The 9,704-nt window shown below is 31.8% G+C and overlaps 1 long non-coding RNA gene across 1 annotated transcript; it reads left to right on the forward strand.

Annotated features, from left to right (window-relative positions):
* Positions 1-3,101: 3,101 nt before the first annotated feature.
* Positions 3,102-4,954, forward strand: LOC111083691. Its single transcript, XR_002609190.1, has 4 exons — positions 3,102-3,195; positions 3,422-3,584; positions 3,985-4,104; positions 4,818-4,954. It is a non-coding gene; the product is annotated as an uncharacterized LOC111083691 (long non-coding RNA).
* The last annotated feature ends 4,750 nt before the right edge of the window (positions 4,955-9,704 follow it).

Here is a 9,704-nt window from a genome sequence, read left to right on the forward strand (position 1 = left end):
AACAATTTGATTCAACATAAAGTTTGTATATTCATAAGCTATTTATGAAAACACGTACACAACTATGTCCACCAAATGTACTACAGTAATCGTGAGGTTTGTTCTAACTCTGAACCTTCACCACTACGTTAAACTGAACATCTGAAAACTGTCTTACTCTGAACCCTTCCCCACTACCTTAAACTGAACATCTGAAAACTGTCTTATTCTGAACCCTTCACCACTACGTTAAACTGAACATCTAAAAACTGTCTTACTCTGAACTTCTCACCACTATGTTAAACTGAACATCTGAAAACTGTCTTACTCTGAACTTCTCACCACTGCGTTAAACTGAACATCTGAAAACTGTCATACTCTGAACTACTCACCACTACGTTAAACTGAACATCTGAAAACTGTCTTACTCTGAACTACTCACCACTACGTTAAACTGAACATCTGAAAACTGTCTTACTCTGAACTTCTCACCACTACGTTAAACTGAACAACTGAAAACTGTCTTACTCTGAACCCTTCACCATTACGTTAAACTGAACATCTGAAAACTGCCTTACTCTGAACTTCTCACCACTACGTTAAACTGAACATCTGAAAACTGTCTTACTCTGAACCTCTCATGACTACGTGGACTGCAGTGGACAAAATAACGATAGCTCAATGTGTAGCTTTGCACTAAGAAAACAACAACAACATGAAGAATTATATACTTAGACTTTACTACTTTTACTTTGGATGGTGACACAATCTCATGACTAACTCATCAAGAAAAGTTTATCAGCCTAATAAACAAGTGCATATATATAAGTGTTATATACCGCGTTACGTGTATTGAAATATTGGAAAAGTGCATATTCAAACATTTTAAGTTTAACTTTATAAGACAAGAATACAAAACTTTTGTGTATACAATGTGGTCACACCTTGATACATCGAATATCTACTAGGGATTTGACGGTCTTAGGTCACTTAGGTTACACGTTTTTACATTACCTATCTATAATGGTGTGAACCAACTAGACGTAGTCGAAGCTAAGTGATGAACTATAATAGGGTCAGAAAGAACAAGTCTAGAAATATATCTAAAACGAACATTATTCTAACGGCGGATGTTCTAATTAAAGACAACATAGAGAAGTAATTAAAATGGCTAAGTTCAGTCATGGTACACCTTGTCTTGTAGTTGTATTGTGTTGTATTGACAATGCAGATGATCTCGAATAGTAGAAAACACGGGCTTATCCTTTAAACTAATATTTCTGGCTTATCACAGGCGCGATGCACGAGATTTCACCGTTAAAACGTTTGATATATAAGCTATAACTGTGCTTGTCAATAGACTAAACTATGAAGAAAGTAATACATCAAGATGGAAACTTCACAAAGAGAGAACATTTAATAATACTATTTGTGTGAAAAGATAATTTTTTTTAATTCTACTCTCTTTCTGATTTTGTTTCTTGAGAACGTTATTTCTGTTGCCCTAGAAAAAAACAAACAAACAGAAGAAAAACTCACTACAGAAAACAGAAATGTTCGTTCAACAAGTTAGTATATCTATGCCTAAACCCTTTAATGCTTCAAGTAAACATCCAAATCAATATTTACAATAGTATTACTTCTTTCTTCCTTAATCTTGTTGATACACTTCCACATGGTTCTCATGATTTCTCTGAGATTGATTTTTATCCTATGTCAATAACTAACTACCTATAGCAAAAGTGAAGTTTCATAACGCTAGACAAGAACCAGAACCGTATTTGGTGTTGCATATTCTCATTATATTTATTTTTGGTTTTGGCATTATTCTGTAAGAGTTTGAGGTCAACTGATAATATTTAGTTTATATTCATTAAGTAAAAATACGTACTTTAAAATACAAACAATACTAGAAACAGTTATCCATTTATTATAGCAGAAAACAAGAGGAATGACGGTTGTTACTTCGGTATATTGTTTTACTTTCATGTGGATCTCGGAAAACAAAGTGGGTGGAAATTTTGGAGTGGAAGGTCGGAGGATAAATGTATTTTAGGTAATAACCTATAGAAAAACTTGCATATTTTAAAGTACATTGAAATATGTAAAAATTCACTGTACTGGTATCTTCCAGTACATAATAAGTAAACATTGTAGACATGTATATTGATGTCCAATTCACAAGAATGTAAGAAGGATTAAAGGTGGCGTATTCTAGTATTTGAAACATTAGTGGTGGATGTGAAAGTATCTTTATTTCTATAATGGGGCTGTCAATAAACATATCAACGTTCGTCAAATTTGACTAGAGAAGATCATGACTGAAATTAACTATTATAATTACTTTTATAATAAATAATATTTATTTAATTTTTTTAAGGTTCATGTCAATATTTGAAAATTCTATACGTCGCTCTGATAAATAGTTTGTGACTCATTTAGGTTAAGTAACTATTTAAAGAAATTATTGTTGGGCACTAGTAAATGGAAAAAAAATATTTTTTATAAGTTAAATAAGTATACTTAAGTATAAATGGCTTGAATTGAATATTAATAATAAAGTTTCCTAAAATGTGAAATGTGGACAAAGAATTTCATTAAATAAGAAAAATGAAAAACAAGTATTTTTTATTTATTAACCAGCAAGCTGGCAGAACAAATGGTACTTCAAACACACACAAATCAGACTAGCATGCTCAGATTTTTATGTTTTATGTCTTATTATGTTATGATTACAGATGTTGAATGTGTTACTCTTTTGAGGGAATGACAAATGTAAAGTAGGATTATTAAAAATATGTATATTAAATAATTTAATTAAGGACTTCAAACCATTCCTGAAAACATTCTACTTCAGAGAAACAAAGTCTCTGAAAAGATGCTGTTGCGACATCTATTGGTACACTACTTACGTTTGTCAAAATAGTAACACCTGTTTCCTGTTGATATTATTCTTGTTGTTTATATTATCGGTAAACAAGTATCCCGGAAGAATTAGTTTTGAGAACATTGGAAATACATGTATACGGCGTTGATAGTATCAATTTATTGACATATATGAGGGTCAAACCATGGGAATTAACCTCATTGTTTGCGTAATGTATTAGATTGCTACATTAAAAGCTTATCTGGCTACTGTACATATATATATATATATCAAGTAATACTCGCGTTCATATCTAGCTAATATACTTCAGTAAATACAGAATTTGTATGGTAAGTAATTAGATATGAAACCCCTCCAACTTCTCTAAAGGGTACTTCTATGACAACGATAGATATTTATCAAACGAAAACATTATGTTCCCAAAATAATATTGTAATATTTTTCATTTAATTCTTTGATTTACGAGATAGCTATCGACAGTGTTATTTTTGATAATTAGTTATATAACCAGTAAGATATTACTAACGAACTGGTTCGATATTTTCGAACTTCCAGGAGATTTTTCTACTGGCTTTCCTGTCATAATGAAAAACCTTACTTTAACCTTGTGTCTGACGTTGTTGTTGTTGTCACTCTTTCTGATCGAATCAGCTGATTCCATAGTGTGCCACAAACACTGCCACAGAAAATGTCATAAAAACGCCGATAAGGCTGAGAGGTAGGTTTAAAAATTTACTGTATATTCTGAGTTTCGTTTGAGAACTATGTTTATTTTTTGTCCATATGTAAATCTTATAGTCGCCTTTAAAGAATAATTTGATAGTTTGACTCTAATACTTATACAGTTGTCACAAGTCAATAAAATGACTTTGGGAAGTAGAAATAGTTAGAAAGTTTAGTTAATTTAATTAGCACATGAGGATATGTATATAAAGGTTTTTACTACATCATCACCGTATGTTGGCTAAACCAATAAATAATGTTTTATATAATACAAACCAATATACTTTTAGGAACTATACAATGTTAACATGTATATATTCATTTAAAATAGTCAACCTGCAAAGTATTGTATTTTTACATTTGAAGTTTATTGTAAAATACCCATTATCTTTTAGAGAGATGAAGGTCATGGAGAACTTAGGTTACACGGTTTCTAAGCTACCTAACGACGACGATATGGGTTATCTCGAAGCAGACATGGACGAATGACTTGATTCCATCCTGCGTCTGTTAAAGTAAGTTTTATACTGTCTTAAAGAGAGCGTAATGTTAATGTGTAACGTCTTAACTAAAGGTGCTAGCAAGAAACTGACAAAATGGAACACTGTGTACTTATGGTCTTAACTGTCCTTTCGTGACTGTTTCTATCATACCTAACTGTAGTTGTACGTTACATACATAAAAATATTCACTAATTTCTACTATATTAGACGCCACTTAGTACTTAGTAGATATAGCGTGTGTTTTTTATGTAACATAAATAGCGTACATTAATCAGTGATTTAGTTTAATGTCACTCTTTTTGTTAAGGGTTATGACTGCCACAGTTTTACTTGATCTCTGTTGCTATCCATGTCAATATTCACCAAAATGTTAGTTTTCAGCAATCTCAGTAATTAACCATAAAATCTCAGTTAACAATGTCTGAATCTTATAATGTGGCAAAGGCTATCAGGACTAAATCTTTAAACGATTCAAATAAATAATAATGTTCTGAATTATTACCGTGGTAAATAATGATGGATAAGTAACAAGGATATAGATATGGAATAAAAGTTAGAATCGTTGTTGTTCGTTTTGTAAAACGTAATCTTCAGTATGTAATCTTCTGTGTTTTCATTTAGGATTTAGGATGCTTCATAAACATTCACAGTTCAAGTAATATTTTATAAAATGATATTTGCTTGATCTGAGCTGGATGTTTCTTGATATTTTTGTTGTTTTTCAGCACCAGGTACGTGAACTAAAAACAACGAATGAAACCGGTGTCTTCTAGAACAATGTTGTAATTTTTTTGATAATATGATGTGCTGGTTGTATAAATAGAATGAGGGTTTATAATAAAACAACATTTAATTTTCAAAAGTTTTATGTTTTGTTACTTTATTACACTGTATTAGTTATATATGTTATTTCTCTGCAGTACAAGAGAATGTTTTAACACGTCATTGATTTATCTATTAATATAAGATATACTTAATTTACTTTACAATAACACGAAACTTATTAACGATTTAATTTTTGAATTTATGAAGTATTTTTTTTTGAAATCTAAATTACTGTAGATCCTAAATTTAATTTTAAGATATATTAACCAGCAGTACTTGCTTTCTTTGTCACTAAAAATCGAAACAGTGGCATTGATCAACTCTCAATACGTTTATAGTATGGAATATAAACATAGGGAAATTCCCAAAATACGTTTTTATTAATTGCCATTGTTCTTATGAAATATAAACTCAAAGATTGTTTCATTGTGTTTTTACGCAATAGGCACAAACGTTCTTTCATCAGAACATTTGTGAAGACATTCTGGTGTTTGAAATAACATTTCTAAAAACCAAGTGAAAAATGTAAATTTTACATAAAAGAAAGCCCCCCCCCCCAGTGGCCCAGCGGTATGTCTGTGGACATAATGTAATAAAATAATTAAAGAAGATGAATTTGTCAAAGGGTGTTCTAAAGTCATTGCATTCGCCTGTGTGGAGTTTTGACGTAAAGGAGAATTATTTAAAGCTCTGGATACAATTATGGTAGCCCATGGGATAACGTAAGTGAACTGATCACTGATTGTATTGTGATAATAGAGGAGAGAAGAAATAATTTATCTTGTCAAAGGATGTTCTAAAGTAACTGAACCCGCCTGTGTGTGTAGACTTGGACGAAAAAAAAAAGGAGACAATTATTTAAATTTCTGGATAAAATTGTGATAACTAATAGTTTAACGAATTATTGTACATACGTATGCCTTGTTTTGAATATATATGTTATTTTAAAACAAGCGGATTGTGTGCTGTTTGTTTATTGTTGAAATTTATCGTCAACAAGTTACAGACACTAGTGTAAAGAATCCGGCCAATACATCTATATACGTAAAAACCTGATACACCCGTTTGGGGCGTTATTGTTTGTTTGCAATTAAGCACAAAGCCACACAATGGGCTATCTGTGCTTTGTCCAGCGCGGTTATCGAAACCCGAATTATAGCGTTATAAGTGCACAGACATACCGCTGTGCCACTGAGGGGCGGGGGGGCGTTATAATATGACGGTAAATTCCACTAATCATTGGTAAAAGAGTATACCAAGCGTTGGAGGTGGGTGATGTTGACTAGCTGCCTTTCCTTTAGTCTACCAGTGCTAAATTAGGAAAGGCTAGAGCAAATAGCTCTCGAGTAGCTTTGCGCGAAATTCAAACCAAACCAAACTTTTTCTCTAAAAAGCAAATTATAAGTTTGACTGAATGTTTTTTTAAAAAGTAGAAAAAAACAATTAATAAATAAAGTTGAGAAGAAATGCACGGTATCAACTGATCTCTAGATAAACAGTGAAATTAGAGAAAACACTAATAACTACTGTAATTACTACAGCTTTGCTGTTAGAGCTTATATTTTAACACTTTGTGCCAAATTCTCATTACATTTAACCACATTTAATAACTATTTTACAGTAGAAAATATTTTGTGATAAACCGACCACGAATTATTGAAAACTTAAAATTAGGTTTTCTGATATTATTTCTTGGTATGAACTTATTTAAAATCCCGAATTTCGTAAATGTTTTATTCTTCAACGCAAATATTTTAGTAAACATTTTACATACTTACAAGAAAATATTTCTTTTTATGTATAAAAACTTTTTTCTTTGCTAAATTAACAAAAAGTGATAAAACTAATGTCAACACTTGACATTTACGAACTTTGTAATTAACAGTAATAACACATGACAAACGTAGAGCTTAGAAAACTCACATATAATGAAATGAATTTTTAGAATAAACTATGAAAACCAGATTTTTATTCTGTAATTGACATATAATATTTGAATATAAGAAATAATACATGAAAATTATACGTTTCTACAGACATGTTCGTTTACATGTTTTTTTTTTTATTAACTCTCCAGGGATTTAGTCACACATGTACAAACAAAGCATTTCAGAGCCGTTCGTTCATGACCTTAGATAGTACAAGAAAAGTACAGCATGATGTTAATCGCCTAACTGGACAAAGAAATGAGATGTTTTGGTTCCACTAAGCGATAAAGATCATGTTTGACTGCAGACGGTTAGTCCTCTCGTTATTACAAAATATATCATAATTGATTTCAAATCATAGGTATGAAAAAAGCATTTCATATCTATTTTGTGTCTGCTAGAAGTTATTCCTAGAACCAATTACCTGGGCTAACTAAAAAGATTGGAAATAATGTTTTTTGAGTAGGGGATTTATATATCATTTTGTTAGGCCCGAAAAATCTCTTGGTTTTGTCTGGTTAGACGTTTTCCACCATAGCATAGAATATAATAAAAAAATAAGCATTAAGTTTTTATATTTCTGATCACTTACAGGACTTACACAGTCTTGATTCAATACATATAACACAAACATGCCCATCATAAATATAAAACTTCCGTTTTCTCTCCTTACCATAGTATGAAATACATATTTATATTTTCATAGCGTATCAAAGTTTAAGAAATTGCTTAGAAAAAGAACCAAAGTAAAGTCGGTTAGATCAAATGTATGACAGAACATGAAACAAAAACATTATGTGGCTATGATCCACAAGTAAGGTTTACCTTCAATTTTCTTTAAAGTCAAGTGGCTGAAAAGGCTTAAGTTTCATTATATACAATTATGCTTCATGAGAAAGTATGAACTGAGTATGAGCTTTCAATGTCTGAGCTAAGTCACTGGCAAATAATGTCACTTAATTAATTAGTATTTAGATTGTTTGAAGAAGGATGTTGTGTCTATTCTCTACAGTCATATAAGTATTTACTATGTAACATTTCTCGTGTGCGTCTTGATTAAGATAAATAGCTCGAATCAGGAAACAGGAGTTTTCAGTCAGTTCAGGACGTGTTTTACATCATAACATGAGTTACGATAATTTACATTACAAACAACAGAGCATTCAGAAAATAACACACTGTGGTTGTTAGATTTAACTGGAAAAATTAAACATTCTCAATCAATGAAAACTACAACAAGAGTACACAAATAAACAAAACAAGCAGGGTTCAGAATGTTTATGATAACAAACTTTAAATTGAATAGTTTAAAATGTTATTATAATAATCTGTGGGTCGCGGTTTTGAATCCCATCACCGAAAATGATCGCCCTTTCAGACATAATATATTATAACTGGAAGATCAATCTCACTATTCGATTATAGTAGCTTAAGAATTGGCGGTGGATGGTGCTGACTGGCTGCCTTACTTCTTGTTGTTCATTTCTAAAATACGGACAGCAATTCATGTTTATAAGTGAACCACCGGCCCGGCATGGCCAGGTGGTTAGGGCGCTCGACTCGCAATCTGAGGGTCGCGGGTTCGAATCCCCGTTCCACCGAACATGCTCGCACTTTCAGTCGTGGGGGCGTTTTAAAGTGACGGTCAATCTCACTATTCGTTGGTAAAAGAGTAGCCCAAGAGTTGGCGGTGGGTGGTAATGACTAGATGCCTTCCCTCTAGTCTTCCACTGCTAAATTAGGGACGGCTAGCGTAGATAGCCCTCGAGTAACTTTGCGCGACATTCACCAAAAAAAAAGCAGACGTCAGATTGCAATCATATAATAATAAAAATAAATATTTTAGGTAAGTTTGTTTGTTTTTGAATTTCAATTGTCATACTTTATGTATCCTATAAAGCATATGACCGTTTTAACATAAAATACCAAACTTTTAAGAACGTGTAATTAGATCAAATCTATTTAGTCAAAAGGATATTATCTGCAATCCCAGTGCAATTCAGCAATAAGTATATGTTTCGATTAGCTTCACCTAACAATCGGAGATTACAGTACTGACATAGTGTTAAGGAAGCAACTGCTTAATAATAGGATTAGCTTTATCTAACAATCAGAAATTATAGTCCTGGCACAGTTGTGAATTTCAACTAATTTAACATATTTTATCTCGAAAAAATATATATAAGTCATTAGTGACTTACTCAATTGTCGTTTTATTCTCAGGTTTATCGTCATCAGCCACGTCTTCACGAAAGATGAATCTCTTTTGCCTTGACATTAACTTGTTAAACACATATGTCTGAAATGACATTAAAAACCTTTATACTAATTTGTCCAAACTCAATGTATGTAATCCGCCATTATGAGTATAATTAAGAGACATTAAGAGACAAGGCTTAAAAAATAGTTTATTCATTGGATACCCCTGTGACGTAGGTCGTATATTCATGAAAAAATGTTCGTATGAATCAACATTATTAATATTGTTAATCATTCATTTAGAAAAATAGTTTTTAATAACACTATTTGAAAGACCTTGAAGGCTTATTACACTAAAATTCTGGGTTCGATCATTGTGGTGGGCACAACGAATGTAGACATTGTGCGGCTTTACCCTTAAAACAAAACCAGACAACAAAAAAGACAGCTATAGTGCTGAAGGTGAGTACTAAGCCTTCTTTAACCACATAAGGTTGAAACTTAATGAAAAACATAAAAGAAAACTCGTGAATTTGTTATGAGTGACATGTAAAAAGAAACTTATATTTCAGTCATTGAAAGTTGGAAACGTTGTGGACTCGAAAACAGCTTTGGAGAAGAGATTAAAGGAACATTTTGTGTATATTGTTACGTTTTTGC

This window comes from Limulus polyphemus, unplaced genomic scaffold (genome assembly GCF_000517525.1).
Source record: "Limulus polyphemus unplaced genomic scaffold, Limulus_polyphemus-2.1.2 Scaffold10687, whole genome shotgun sequence".
NCBI classification, from domain to species: Eukaryota; Metazoa; Arthropoda; class Merostomata; order Xiphosura; family Limulidae; genus Limulus; species Limulus polyphemus.